This window comes from Tamandua tetradactyla, chromosome 15 (genome assembly GCF_023851605.1).
Source record: "Tamandua tetradactyla isolate mTamTet1 chromosome 15, mTamTet1.pri, whole genome shotgun sequence".
NCBI classification, from domain to species: domain Eukaryota; kingdom Metazoa; phylum Chordata; class Mammalia; order Pilosa; family Myrmecophagidae; genus Tamandua; species Tamandua tetradactyla.
In genome coordinates, this window is record NC_135341.1 from 88,984,995 (window position 1) to 89,000,864 (window position 15,870).

At 36.7% G+C, this 15,870-nt stretch overlaps 1 pseudogene; it reads right to left on the reverse strand.

The window, feature by feature from the left end:
• Positions 1 to 5,329: 5,329 nt before the first annotated feature.
• LOC143656759 (FGFR1 oncogene partner 2 pseudogene) lies at positions 5,330 to 6,867 on the reverse strand (annotated as a pseudogene).
• Between the last annotated feature and the right edge of the window lie 9,003 nt (positions 6,868 to 15,870).

Here is a 15,870-nt window from a genome sequence, read left to right on the forward strand (position 1 = left end):
TAATTCTTAATCATCTAATCAGCTCACTTTTCCCACAACACTCCCTCAGATAAAAAAATAAATTTCTCGAGATTAGCAATTCTTTAATAATGCAATTAATGAATCACTTTTTTTACCACATAAATATACCTTTATAACATCAATATTCACTCACTCAAAATTTTATTATAAATGTACAATTCTCTATTTTTTATTTGCGTGTATTTAATGTATAGAGGATTGCTGAGTCTTAGTGAAATCTATGCTTCCTTGTCTATCTGATGTAGTGTTGTGCTTGTAATGGATGTTAATAATCAATAAAATTCAAGAGATTTGGAAGTGTCTTGGTCACACTGTTTTTCTTAACCCTACAGCTCAAAAACATAAAAACAGCCATCAGACATCTGCTGATTCATTTTTAGGAGTACTTGATTTGTACAGTGTTCATAAAACTGATCATATATGGGTTAAGCTAATATGGTACTCAGCCTCTAGCATAGATTTCAACATGATCAGACTGCATGTCTCAGGCACACACTATTCCTGTAAGGAGCAAAGTGTCTCTTGATTTCAAGTCCTTTCTCTGTCTTCTCTAGCAGTTTTATGACCACATATGATACATCATGTAAAGAATAAGATGCAGAAGAATATATTATTTTTCCTTGCAATTATTTTTATTTTTGCATGGGCAGGCACTGGGAATCAAACCCGGATCTCCGGCATGACAGGCAAGAACTCTGCCACTGAGCCACTGTGGCATGCCCTATTATTTTTATTTTGGTTAAATAAAAGTTTTTGCTTATTTTTTTGGTGGTATCACTCTGATTTCACTCTTCCACTTGGTAGAAAATTAATAAATAGAAAGACTGGAAGAAACAACAAAAGATATTTTGCTCTGCATGTGTATAAGGTTTTTGGAAGACTCTGCTGTGTCAACTTGACAACTAAGAACTATATTTCCAAGAACGTCCACACCAAATCCTGTGGCTAGGCAAAGGCAAACTTGAGCAAGATTCAGAAGGAGGAAGTTTGCCAACAGCCTATAATCCTTGGAGGTATCTTATGGTCAAATGCGGGAACAGCCAGCGCAGAGGTTCATAGAAGATTCCGGTCCATCGTCACTCCCCTCCATGCCGTGCCCTGGTCTTACTCCCAACAGCTGGTCCTCATGGCCCACAGTGTTTCTAACCCACCATCCGCTGGTGGCCGTAGATCCACAGGGGCAGCAGATACACAAAGAAAAGGTTTCCACCGATGTCCCCACTGGGTCTACAGCAGCTGGACGCACTGGACTTTGCGGGGAAGCGGACTGGTGGCTCCTTCTAAGATCCTCCAGCTCCTCCTTTCAGACCTTCACTTTCACAAGGACCCCCCGTTGTGTCCAAGCTCTGTAATAAATCCCTTTTCTGCAGCACCCATGGTGGTTCTTCTCCTCTGACTAAATCAAGCAGAATCCATGTAAGACATGATGGTTTTGCACTTGAAGAGTGAAGACAGCAGATGTCCACTTTCCATTATGGTCATGAACAGTCATAATTCATCTGGGAACTCATACCTCATTTGTGAACTCATTTGTGAATTCACAAACTCACCAAGGTGTGGTGCTTACATGGTCAGCCAGTCATATTAAAGAGAGCTAAGTGATCTGAAAAAACGTTGCAGAGTTTTCTATTTCCAATGTTATTTATCACGACTCTTGGTTAAACTGTTTGAATGTGAAACATGTTTAAAGACTCCTGTTCTGATGTGTGAGTTTAGCTTTAGAGCTAAGCATCCAAGGAATAGGAAATTATGTTCTCTGACTGCAGAGGGAAGGAGAACTCTTTCCCTTTCTTTCCTCATCTTTAAAATGATTCAAACCTGGGCAGATGCACATTGCCAATAAGTTGCCACAAATCATTATTTTCAATCTATTTCATTAGTAGGATCAAGTGATTGTCTCAATAGAGTTTTTTGAAAGTATAAACTTAAGCCAGGAAGGATTTTCATTGCCAATGGAACAGACGTTTCTCTTAAAAATAAATATATGAACATTTGTTTTTTTCTAAACTGTCTGATCTTTAGATAGATCTATCTTTAGATAGATCTTTAAAATAGAATGTCCTTGACAGATGTTCTAAATTTGAGAAATTTGAGTGCCATACTCATGAAGTTCTATACATCATCAAGTAGTGCATACTATCTCATGTATCAGTGGCAGGATACTTCCACTTAAAAAATCTGATACTGAACTGGTTTATTGCCAGGTTCATATTATAATAGTTAAACTAGATTTGGCAATAAAAATTTAGAAACAATTCAAGAGGTGAGAAAACTAATCATTGATACTTTCAGAAAATATTATTTAAGAGAAAGGTAAAGGAATTATAGTGATTTTATCTGTAGCAGAGTATATGGCAATTGGAATTTGAAAATATTTAAATATTTTCAATATTTTATGGAGATTATTTATGGGTTGGGTAGCATCTCAAAAGGTATGAAAGCCAAAATTTTACTTCAAGAATGACTTGTATTAGACACAAGAGAAAACTAAAATCTGTTAATATTGCAATGCATAAATTGAAGTTATTGAAAAGGTTATGAAACTCTATTCTTTGAAAATATGTGGGGACATGTGATCTGGGGTAAACCAGTTGGTATTCCTTCAGAAGCATTAATGGACGAAGACAGGGTTTCTGTTTGCTAATGTTGCCAGAATGCAATATACATTATTGCATGGATTGGTTTTTAAAAGAAATGCATTGGCTTTTATATAGGGAATTATTAGGTTACATATTTACAACAGTTCTAAGACTGTGAAAATGTCCAAAGTAAGGCATGAATGAAAGGATATCGTACTCAAGAAGGGGGGATCATGTCCGGAGTTTCTCTCTCACATGGGAAGGCACTCGGCCACATCTAATGGCCTCTCCTGGCTGTTTTCAAATGATCCTCTCAGCTTCCAGCATTCTTGGCACTCCTGTTGGGTTCTGCATTTCCAAACAAACACGCTGCGGTTTCATCTCTCTGCTCTCTGTGTGGGCTCTGAGTTCTTGCTCATACAAGGCTCTAAGGAAGGATGAAACCAATCTTGAATGGGTGGGGCCACATCTCCATGGAAATAAGCAAATCAAGAGGTCCCACCCACAATAGGTCTGCCCCACAAGATTGGGTTAAAAGAACACAGCTTTTGGGGAGCACACAACAGCTTCAGACCAGCACAAGTGGGCTATATTTTTCCTTGAAATGCTTTCTTATCCCAAATCTAATATTTTAAATTCCATCAGTAAATAAAAATAGGGATAGTGAAAAGAGACTTGGGAGTTCCAGCCTGTAAGAAAAAAAACTGAAAAAAACCCAAAAGTTAATGACTTTTCTTAGAACCATTAGAAAACCGGCATCATGAGGCAAGTCACCCCTGCAAAATCTGGAGCGAAAGACAAATACAGGCTGTCACAGGCAAGACCATCTTACTAAAATGTGAGGTGCTGTGTCCAACGACTGTGAGAACACTTAGAAAAATTGCTGAGGGATGATGGGGAATGGTTTGAAGAAAATCCCTGGAATTAATAAGCAATTATACTATGGTTGCAGGATACAAGGTTAATATACAAAAGTCTATTCTTTTTTTTATATGTCATCAATAACCAATTAAAGTTTGAAATTAATAATACATTACCATTTACATCAACAGCAAAACTTAAATATATAGGCATAAATTTAACAAAATGTGTAGAGAATATAAATATATATAAATATGTAACAAAAATTGCAAAACTGGCAAAAAATGTCAAGGAGCTAAACAAATAGATAGTCCATATTCATGGATAGGAAAACTCGGTATTGTCAATTCTTGAATCTATATATATTCACGGCAATTCCAATAAAAATCCCAGCAAGTGATCTGACAGATATCAACAAGCAGATTCTGAAGTTTATATGGAAAGGAGAAAAGTCCAGAATGGGCAGGACAGGGCTGGAGAGCAAAATTAGAGACGTTCGACAGTTATTCTAAAGGCACGGTGATCAGCACAGGGTAGAGTCGGTGTGAGGACAGGCAAACAGGCAGAGGGAACAGAATAGAGAGCCCAGAAATACACCTACACAAACATGGCTAACTGATCTTTGACAAGGAGCAAACACAATTCAATAAAGAAAAGATGGTCTTTCAGTAAATGGTGCTAGAATATTCGGACATCTATACGCAAAAAATTCACTCAAAGGGATTATAGACCTAAGTGGAAATGCAAAAGTATAAAACTTCTAAAATACTTTCTTCTCTGGTGATCATAGTTTTCTTTTCTTTTTTTTTAATCACTCATCTTTATTGATAAAATAGGTTCCTATGCTAGTACATAATACTCCCAAACATAAATTTAAGCTTCCGCTTAAAAAAAAAAAAAGGGATGGGAAATTGTTATTATATTACAAAGTAAATGTCTTTAAGCATGAAAACCTTAAAATTATATCCAAGCAAGAAGACCAAGAATGTGTTAACTCAACTTGTTTATAAAAATAATTATCAAGTAATGTTTTACAGTACACCTGCCTCAATGAACTGCCTCAAACTTAATCTAAACTGTGTGGCTTATTTTCTTTAATTCTGATTTAGAATAAGGGCTATTTCAATGACTAGGCCATCAAATTAAGGAACAGTTTCTCAAAAACCAATAGAAAAGTTTAAAAGTAAATACTGTCATTGAAGGCTTTTGAATGTGAAAAGAAATACATTTAATGTTTAGGCCATTAGTCTTTTTCTATTCAATCAGCACTGTTCACCCATTTTTTCCCATTTCTATCCCTTAAGATAGAAATATTCTGAAGTGAAAAGTTGGATCGAATTTTAGTACTATATGAAATTATACATGAAAGTTACTATGTATGTGCTAGTTTTACATATTTAATATAAATGAGTATATTATATTTAAGCTTGGCATTTTCCTTTTATCCTTTTATTCCATTCATCACAAAATGAAAAAAAAAACAGATTTCACTTGGTGTTAAAGTGCATTTCTGTATTTGGTGGCCCTTAAAAAATTTATATATTGGATATTTGTTTTAAAAAAACAAAATAAAATACTTCTAAATCCACATATTTTTTTCTTCTTTCATCTGGAAAGTTGTAGGAAAAATCTTAAAAGTTATGAGGACCAAACAGAACTCAAAAATAGATACAAAAAAAACCCTGGAATTATAATTTACTTTTTATCATTATTATTACTTAAGAGTAATTATTTTAAATAAGAGTCAAGGTCAAGGGAATTCCCAATTCACTTTGAAATTACCATATCTAACTTACCATATCAAACATTTCAACTCAGTGAAGCTAAATGAAATATATATTCTTAAAAATCAACCAGAGAAGAGAAAATTTTTATTTTCATTATTGATTTGGAATCAAATATTCTTTCAAAGTAGTTTAACCTACTAATATGCCTCTTATATAATCTTCTTTCTTAGAAAGTAGCATTCCTTCTCTTTCATTCCTGAAATAGTTCATATTCTTAAGGAAGTCACTGCCAATTATTAGCTAAGTATCAATTATAGTAAGTTAGCAAAAATTAACCTCTTTTGGGTACAGTGCATATAGAATATTCTTACAGTCTCTTAAACTGAATGTTCTTTGACAAAAATTTAATTAAGCGGAACACACACAGGCAATCACGAAAGGTGACGTCTCATGGTGCCTAAGCCATTTGCTAACTTTTAACATCACAAGGAAGCATCAGGTTTAGTATAGATATTCCATTCACAAAATGGTGGCACAATTTATATTTTTAACATGGATTAATTCTACAAATTTCCAAATGTTTATTGGAAATATTCAAGTTTATCCAAGTATCATACCGAACGCCAACAGTGCTTCTGAAAGTTCTTGATATATTAAGCAGTAATTGTCAAAACCTTTCATCTGTTCACCCATTAACAAGGGCTCAGTTTTTATATTTTAATTATACTTTGGAATAAAGTCTATGGCCATTAGGTACACATTTTTTTGTTGCTATTGCTTGAACATGTCACTGCCAGTGTACTGTACACAGTATATATAAAAAATAAAACCAAGCGTTAATAGAGATTGAATTTTCTATTAATTAATTAATTGAGAAGGCAAGTCCTAGTGACTATCTGGAGCTCAGTAAGAAGCTCTTCAGCTCTTCCTCAGACTCAGGTCACTGTTGGTCACTAATGCCAACAAAGATGTACTTTCTGATGCGTCGTCTTTCCTAAGGTTCAAAAATGATTCTCGGGTTATTTGAAGGATCTCTCTCAAGCCTTTGTTTTCTTGTTCAAGTTGAAATATTCGTTCCTGTTCCTTGCAACCTTGCTGCTCATCAATTTCAATTGCTTTTCTCATTACTGCTGCCATTTCAGTTATCTGGTCAACATGTGCTTGTCATTCATTCTGATTTGCTTCCAAGAGTCTCCTCTCCAGTCCATGCTGAGGTGCTCCAAGGAAGTGTCGAGATGCATCCAGGAAGAATCCTTCGGAGCGGTTACGATGTACCATGTCAATCTTGGAGTGCTGCTCTTTTAACTTCATTATTATACCAGGATCATCTTTTTTGCTAGCCATTAATAATCTAAACATTTGTTCTCGATATTTGCTCATATTAATTCCAAGGCAGACTGATGTTCTTCCAGGGATGTACGCAGCTCTTTATTCTCCTGCTGCAATTCTCTGATTTGTCTGCTTTCTTGCTGGATTCCCATGACTAACGTGGACCATGGCCGATGTCTTGCAACTTCATTAAGTTCTTGAATTTCTTCCTGATACTGCTTCATGGCTTCTACTCGCTTGTTGAGAGCTGTGGTTTGCTCAATAAGAGATTCTGCTACATGATCATGATCTCTCAATCTTTCAACAAGAACTTTGGCATCAGCAAGTGCCTTCTCAACTGTGCAACTCATTTCTAAAGGAATACCTTGGTTTAACAGGACAACGTAAGTAACAAGAATCACTGAACAGTCCTAGGTCCCAACTTGTAAATGAAATTTTGGGGATCATTATCAGAATAATATTTCTCATCCCAGTGGGGCCCTAAGAACTCAAAGGAAGAGAATCCGCAAGCCGGTTCAGCTTCTTTAGCAAGCAGACGCAGAAGCGGCCAGAGACAGCAGAGGAGCGGCGAGGAAAGCCAGTCAGACTTAGCTCCAACCCCATCACTCGCCCAGCGAAACCTCCACTGCAGTACCCCCTCCATCAAACGCTCCGTGAACGGCCCAACCTCACGAGATCTCCTCCCTCGCGCTCCCGTGGGGGTAGCACTGGGAGGTTTATTTTCTGATCATAGTTTTCTGATGAGTTTTTAGATACAACAGAAAAGTGTGATTCATGATGATTGATGTCTGACATTATTAAAATTAAAAACTTTTCCTGCATGGTTGACAGAAAGAATAAAAAAAACAAGCTACAGATTGGGAGAAAATATTTGTAAAACACATATCTGAAAAAGGACTTCTATACAAAATATGCAAAAAAAAAAAAAAAACCCTTCTAAAACACAATAAGAAAACAATCCAATTTAAACATGGGCAGGAGATCTGAACAGACATCTCAGCAAAGACATATACAGGTTGTAAATAAGGATGTGAAAAGAGGTTCATCATATATTCTTAACAAATTGCGAATTTAAACACAATGAGATATGACTACACATCTATCAGAATATCTAATACCTAAAATCCAAAAAAAAAAAAAAATGACAACACCAAATGCTGATGAGGATGAGGAGAAATAGGAACTCTCATTCATTGTTGATAAGAATGCAAAATGGAATAGCCACTCTGGAAGAGAGATTGGTATTTTTCACCAAGCTAAACATAGCATTAATATGCAATCCTGCAATTGTACTTCTAGGTATTTATCCAATTGAGTTCAAAATTTATGTCCTCACAAAATCTGCACATGGGTGTTTTTAGCAGCTTTGTTTATAATTCCCCCAAACTGAAAGCAACAACAAGTGAGAGATAAGCAAGCTGTGGCACATTATTCAGTGATAAAAATGAATGAGTTATTGAGGCATGATAAGACAAGGAGGAACTTTAAATACATGCAATTATAGGATGTAAGGTTCTGAGAAAGGCAAGAGTATAGCAACAGTAAAATATTCACGGTGCCAAGGATTCAGGAGAGGGGCTAAAGAGGAATAGGTCAAGTGCAGGGGATTTTAGGACAGTGAAGCTGTTCTGTGTGACCCTGTCCTTGTGAATTCACAATGGTGTCCGCATGTCAAAACCCATAATATGCTACAATGAAAAGCGAGCCTCAATGCAATCTTTGGATTTTACTTAATAAAATGTGTCACTATTGGCTCATTATTGCAACAAATGGTCACATTAGTGCAAGATGCTAATAATAGGGGAAACTGCGCATGTTTGGGGCCATGTGTTACATGGGAACTCTCTGCAAAAGTTGCTCCTTTTTTCTCTATATCAAAAATTGTTCCAAAAATGAAGAGAACTGCTGATAGGAATCTGGGTTAAATTTACTTTTCTTCCAACTTTGTTTTGCCTCCGTTTTCTCATCTGCAAAAAATCTCTATCCTTTGTAGCTAGATATATTGTCTTTAAGTTCTGAATTTCGATGATCTTTTCCAGAAAGTAGTGCTTTGCATTGTGCTTCTGTGTGTGCCTGGTGTAATTGTGATTGATATATGTATACAGTGTCACACAAATGAGATATTTCCTCAAGGGCTTTTCTATCCTAAAAGAATTTCCTTTCACATAGACTACAATTATGTTAATTTGTCAAATCTATATGCAAATGTCCTTAACTCCAACTGCAATTTTTAAGCTGAAAGGAAGCCTTGGGGGAATAATGAATCTAATAAATGAATTGCATTTGGAGAACCCATTGTTTTCTGGAACTACTTACTCCATTGACAGAAAACAATGAAGTATGATGTATAAACAAGTAAAAAACCTTTTAATTTAATTTAAGGTAGCATTTTCCCCTTTCAATTATGACAATTTCCCCTTTAGTTATTAACATAGATGCATGTTCAAAATTATATTAGCAGCCTCATTCCCAAAGGAAAGAAAAGACTAGGAAGAAAGGAAAGACTATTTAATTGTGCTTGAGAGATGAAATTGTCAGAAATCCTGATTAATGTGGGAGGAATGAATTATTAAATCATCCCACACTCTCCATTTTTAAACTCTACTATTCAATTCTGTACCCATAAATGTTATCATGCAATCACTTGGAAAGCACTAATGAGTATTTATGAACTGATTCATTTCATGCTTGACCTTTAGTTAATTTCAGCCTGTGAATTATTTTCTTTGGGTATACAAATAGTTTAGCAAAACTGATTTCTTTTCATTCTGAAAATCTAATGTTTAATTAAAATAGTTAAAAGCCCTTTTTCCTGTGCTTATTGAAACTGCATTTCATCATAGCATAAGGTGTCTTCATTAATTATTTTGAAAGTAAGAGTCATGGCTTTTTAATACTAATTCAGTTTTAACATACATTTCTTTCAAATGACTCTTGCATATTTGGATAAGATTTATAAACTATAATTATGTCTTCCACTATCATTTCAGCATAATTAGAAGCTAGAAAGCACTGTGATTATATAGGCGAGGAAACTAAAACACAGAAAGTTAAAAAGAATTACAGAGTTAACCAACAACGGAACGTGAAAAGCAGCCATATGCCCATACCTTGCTTACCTTTATTCGAAAACTGTAGCCTTGGATGTGACAGAAAGGTGAAGCACACAGTGGCCGTTCCTGTCCACCTACGTCTCGGCTTTACTTCTGTGCTTCACTTGTGGGTTCCATGCGGCCAAGCCGTTGGCTTGCGCACCTTCCATGAAAAGCATAAAACGTATCTCAGTGGGAGAGATGCCTGTTTAGAAGCTGGGACTTCTCATGGATGCTTTCTCCCTCCCGCTTGCTTGTCTGCTGTTTTAACCTGCACCTACTACCAGCTCCCAAAACGTCCACCAGAAAAACCGTTGATCAAGTAAAGCCACGTGGATTAGGCATCTCGGGAAGGGAGAGCTCACCTTGACAGAACTGTGGTCCTGGTTCAGAAAGGGGAGTCAGGGGAGAGCGTCTTAGGGTCTTAGAGTCTGGTGTTGGTGGAGAAGTGGTTTGGATTGGGCAAGGGTGATGCTGTACCACCTGCCCGGGCACAGTGAGGAAAAGGGGGCTTGAAATGTCTCTGAGTACATTTTGTCTGGTTAGTTTGCAGTCTTATCTTTCAAGAGTGGGCATTTCTTGGAGCAAGCAGCGTTATTTTCAGTTATGTGCAATGTCATTTAACGAAGAAGGGGAAATGATATCCGTTCCTAGGATTGGTTAACACAAGGAAAGGAAATATTTTACTTCATCCATAACTTGTGCTTTGGGCACCAATTGCAGCCACACACCTGGGTGTGCTATGACAATATTATAAACCAAGTGAAATCCAACTCCCAACTTCCCAGATTAGTGAAAATGAGACTTACTTTATTCACTAGTCAGAGTCAGAACAAGGACTCAGCGGCCTCTGTGACATTCATAAATTGGGAGAAGATCTTCTGCTTTCCTAGCCCACCGTAGCTGCTGCAGCTGTTTGTGTTGTCTGCTCCCACGCGGGCCTTGAACTTGATGGGCTTTGTGCTTTGATGTCCTCTGCTGAACGGGATTATTCACAAGGCAAGGTGTGGGTTTTCAGGTAGTTAATGGAACATAAGCTTCAGGTTTCTTCACTTGTCCGGAGCCCTTCCAAGGTCTGTTTGACCTTAGCAATATAATAACATGGTTATAAGGATTTACATAAATATATATTGTGAATTCAGGATATTTTACTGGAGTTGGTGAAGCTCTCTTTTGCTGCTCACTACGACGTGTGCTTGTTTGTAAATGCTGCCCCTTCTATCTGATGGTGTTGGAAGGCATCATAAAGGAAGGTGAGGGTGAGTCCCCATGTGGTTTTGGTTCGTGGTCTCTGTGGTCACTTCCCTGTGCAGTTAAGTAATAGCAGAGCATCACATTTATGCATGATTTCCAGAAACACCGTTTCCACTTACTACGTCAATACACCCAGCATCATGAGAGAGCAGGTGTCAAGGACAAAAAGGTACAAGGCCAAACTGTTCCACAGGCTGTCTGGGGAAGGAAGTTGGTGGGTAGCAGATGAGAAGTGAGGCTTGAGATGCCTCAGGCCTTAGATTACACAGCTAAGAATCAGATGTGTAAAACTGTGAGCAGAGAATTCACTTCTCTCTGATGCACGGAATGGAGATTCTGTCCCATCAGAACCACATCTGAACATGCAGTAATGAATAACAATGTGAGTGCACAATTGTAATAATTTTCCCATACCAGCCATTGAACATGTATTTAAATCACCTTCATCGAGGTATACTTTAAAATATTCAACAGCAGCCATTTTTATAGGTGTAGATTAACATTCATTATCACCATTTGTGTCATTTGTGTCATTCCCCAAAAGTTTCCTCAGACTCCATGCAGTTCATTGATCCTGCTGTTCTCACCTCCAGGCCAAGTGTGATCTCTTTGCTTATAAATTATGTATTGTCTTTTCTAGAATTATGCTTTTGTGGAATTATGCATATTATATGAAATAATGTATGTATGCACATATATGTATGATATTTGTGAACTTTGTGTCTGATTTTTTAATGTTTGTCTATGTATTCTTATTTTTCTGATAAATTCCTAGTAGTGGGAAGGCTGGACCATGCAGTAGAGTTATGCTGAATAGTTAATAAATGACCACAGTTTTCCAGAATGGGTGTGCCAATTACATTCCCAATAGCAGTGTATTCTTTTCCATCCCCCGCAACACTCGATATTACTGGTCTTCTTTATTTTTTCCATTCAGTTGGGAATATAGCAGTGTTTCATTGTAGTTTTAATTCATGCTTCCCTGTTGACAAATACTGTTGAGGACATTTTCATGCTCATTGATCATTCATACGCCATATTCTGTGAAGTGATAATTTAAATCTTTTGTCTGTTATTTAGGTGGCTTGTCATATGCAAATTGAGTTGTAATGTACTCACAAACCATGACCAATTTCTGATAAGTGTATTGTAAATATTTTTCCCAGGGCGTTATCTTTTAATTCTCTTAATATTGTCATTTACAGAGTCAATTTTTAAATTTTAATTCCAGTTTATCAATTTTTCTCTTGTATTTTGTGCTTTTCTGTACCCTAGCTAAGGATTCTATACCCAGGATAAGGTTGCAAAGATTCTTTCCTTTGTCTTCTTCTCTCTGAATATCCAGTTGTTCCAGTACTACTGTTTGAAAATATTGTTTCCCCATTGAATTGCCTTGGCACCATTGTTAAAAGCCACTTTAACTTACAAATATGGGTCTTTTCCTGAATTCTTGAGTATGTTTCACGTCCTTATAGGTCTGTTTCACACCAATACCACATTGCCTCCATTTGATGTCAGGGCCCTCAGGTGTCGGACTTCCTCTCCTTTTCCACAGAGGCTTTGCTTCCCTAGGTCGTTTGCTTTTCCATATACATTCAATTTGGTCATTTCTACCAACAGATACTGGATCTGAATTGAAATCAGTTGGGGTATATGGATTCATTTGTGCCGATTTTTGGAAGTCGTATTTTTTAAGGAAATTGTCCATTTTATCTAAGATAGCTACCTTTTGGCTTAAAGCTGTTTATGGCCTTCCCTTGTTATGTTTTTAATGTCAGGAGGATCTCTTTCTTGATGGTGCCAATTTATGTTTCTCTGATTCTGTCTCTCCACTGATCACTTTAAACAGGGTTTATCACCTCTATTAATCTGTTCATATAATAAGTTTTGGCTTTACTAATATTTCTGTTTTCTCCTTTATTTGCATTGTGCTATTATCATTACTATAACTTTATTCCTGCTTATTTAGGTGTACACTTCTAGCATATTAAAGGAATACTTAAGACCTTCAGAACTTTTTTCTAATATAACAATTTAAAGCTTTAAATATGTCTAAGTCCTTCTTTGAATATATCATATTTTCATTATCATTCAGTTTGAAATATTTTTAAAGTTCCCTGTGATTTCTCCTTTGACCCATGGATAATTTAGATGTGTGCTGCTTAATTTCTAATTATTTAGGAATTTCCTGATTCCTTAGTGTTATTGATTTTCTATTTAATTCTACTTGGATCAATTATTAGTATACTCTGTATTTCAGCCTTTTAAATGTATTGAAGCTTGGTTTTCACCCAGCTTATGTACTACTTTGGTGAATGTACTACCTTCTTTGGAAAGAATGTGTACCTTGGAGTTGTTGAGCGAAACATTCCAAAATATGAATTTAATCACTGTAGCTGACAGCGCTGAGATTATCCATGCCTTTTTGGAGGCTTTGTCTAATGTTCTATCAATTGCTGAGAAAAGGCTGGTAAAATTACCTACAGTAATGTGAAGATTTTATATTGTGTATTTTAATTCAAGAAGTTAATTTTAGCTTCATGTATTTGAAGGTTTTGTCATTAGACGCATACACATTTAGAGTTTTTAAGACTGATGAGCTGACACTGTTATTATAAAATAATATCCGTGTCTTACAGACAAATTTGTCTGATGTTTATACACCCCATCAATCTTTCTTACACTACTATTTTCAAGGTATATCTTTTTGTATGATTCATTTGTTTTAAATCTATTTGGGTTTTTATGTTTAAAGTAAATGTAAATAGCATATAGTTAGGTCTTCCTTATTTATTCCTTCTGGCCCTCTTTGCTTTTCATTGGAATGATAATTCTTTCACATTTAAAAAAATTACTGATATGGTTCTATTTATGCCTAACATTTTATTAATTACTTTCAGTTTGTCACCTCTGTTTTCTTTTTCTCTGTTCCCCCTTTCCTCAATTCTTTTAGATTACGTGATTTATTTTAAATTTCATTTTAACTTACGTACTGTATTTTTAGTTATACTTCTGCACTTGATTTTTACTGACTGCTTTAGGGATTATAATATGAATTCTTTAATTTTCATAGTTTATTTAGAAGTAATATTGTCAAACTTCATGTACAATATAGAATGTTCCCATATTAACTCTAAATAGCTTTGAAAGTCCTTTACTCTATAATTAGCAAAAGTATCACATCTTGGGGGATGCGTGGTAGTCCAGTGGTTGCATTCTCGCCTACCATGTGGGAGACCCGGACTTGATTCCCAAGGGAATCACACACACACACACACACACAAACACACACACACACACACACACACACACACAATCAACAAATGGTGCTGCAGTAACGGGACAGACACATGGAAAAAGAATGAACTGTGGGCCCCACCCACAGCATTCAAAAAGAATGTAGCACATCTACATATATAAATACTCCACTCACAAAATTATAATTTTGTTCTATAAACTAAATTCAAATGTTTTGGCACTCTTTATTTGTTCCTGAAGATGTGACCCCCCCCACCGCCCCACTCCCCACCCCCCCACCCCCACCCCCTCTCCCCCGGTCTGCAGCACCTTTGCTATTTCTTGTAGCGGATCTGCTGCCGCCAAATTCTGTGTTTGCTTGTTTTACATCTAAATAAGATTTTCTTTTGCCATAATTTTGAGCAGCATATTCCTTGGATATTCTTGTCATGAATTTGAAATCTGCATAGGACTTGGCAAGTCAAAGCTCCTCTTCATTCCTCTGGGTGTGAGCTGGGGGCTTGGGGCTGGGGTGAAGTTTCTGAAGGCTTGCGCTAACCCTCTCTGCAGGCCGCCCCAGGCTCTCTCCGGTGGGGCTGCTTCAGGGCCCCCGGGGCCAAGCCCATGGGAGAAGAGTGTGGGAGATGCTGCATCTTCCTCTCTCCAAACGCCACACAGCACTGCTGCTGCCTTCTGTCCCTGGGGTAAGGAGAGTAGATGTGAATGACACACAGTTAGGTCTTTCTTATTTATTTGCCCCCTCTGCTTTTCATCGGAGTGGTAATTCTTTCACATTTAGTGCGATTACTGATGTACTTCTATTTACATGGAGGCAATTAAAAACTTTGGATCATTTTTTAAATTATACTAATAATTTAATGATTTAACTTAGTGTTGACTGTGCAGGTCAATGGATTTTTAAAAAAATTTATTGTAGTACTGTATATGCAACCCTCCCGGTTTTACTTCAATATCTATATTCTTTTCTTAAAGTAATTTTCATAAAATTTATGTTCAATTTTACAGGTTCTTTCAATTCCATTCTGCTGTAAGGTTTGGGAATTTTTTTTTTAATCTCACATGCTACATTTTAAATTTCTATTTCATTCTTTTTACAGTTTCTGTTTATCATCTGAAATACCACAACCTTTCATTTATTACAAAATTATTTTCCTTTATCTCAATGATCATCATTATAAGTTATTTTAAGTTCCTTGTATAATAATTCCACGTGTAAGATGATTTCTGCTATATTGGCCTCCTTTCATTGTCTCTTTCCTTGAGAAAGAGACAATGAAAGTTCTTCATATGTTGAGTGATTTTGGATGTTATCCAGACATTTTCTATGTCCTCTGGTTGAGATTCTGTATTATGTTATATTTCACTGAAGAGGGTTGTTTCTGCTTAGCAGGAAATTAACCTTTATTGGTCTCAGATTGCAAACTCTGTCTCCCATATGATGGAAGTAGCGCTGTAGTTCCCTCAGCCTTAGCCGCAAACTGTTGAGTCTGCTGCACACGTGTGCGGCTGAGCTGTGGGCAGGCCTCGTGGACTGAGTCGGGGGCTCCCTGTTTTGGTTCTCTCCTCAGGACCCTCCCCCCTCACTTCCCAGTCACCGTGTCTGCCCCAGACTTTGTCCTCTGGTCCTTAGACCAGAAATAGAAAAGGTTTCTTTTGGGGTTTCATTGCCCAGCACGACACAACAAATGCAACTTGTTCTTAGGCTGAAACCATGTAAAACTCACCTGGGCCAAAACGACGCTGAAATTT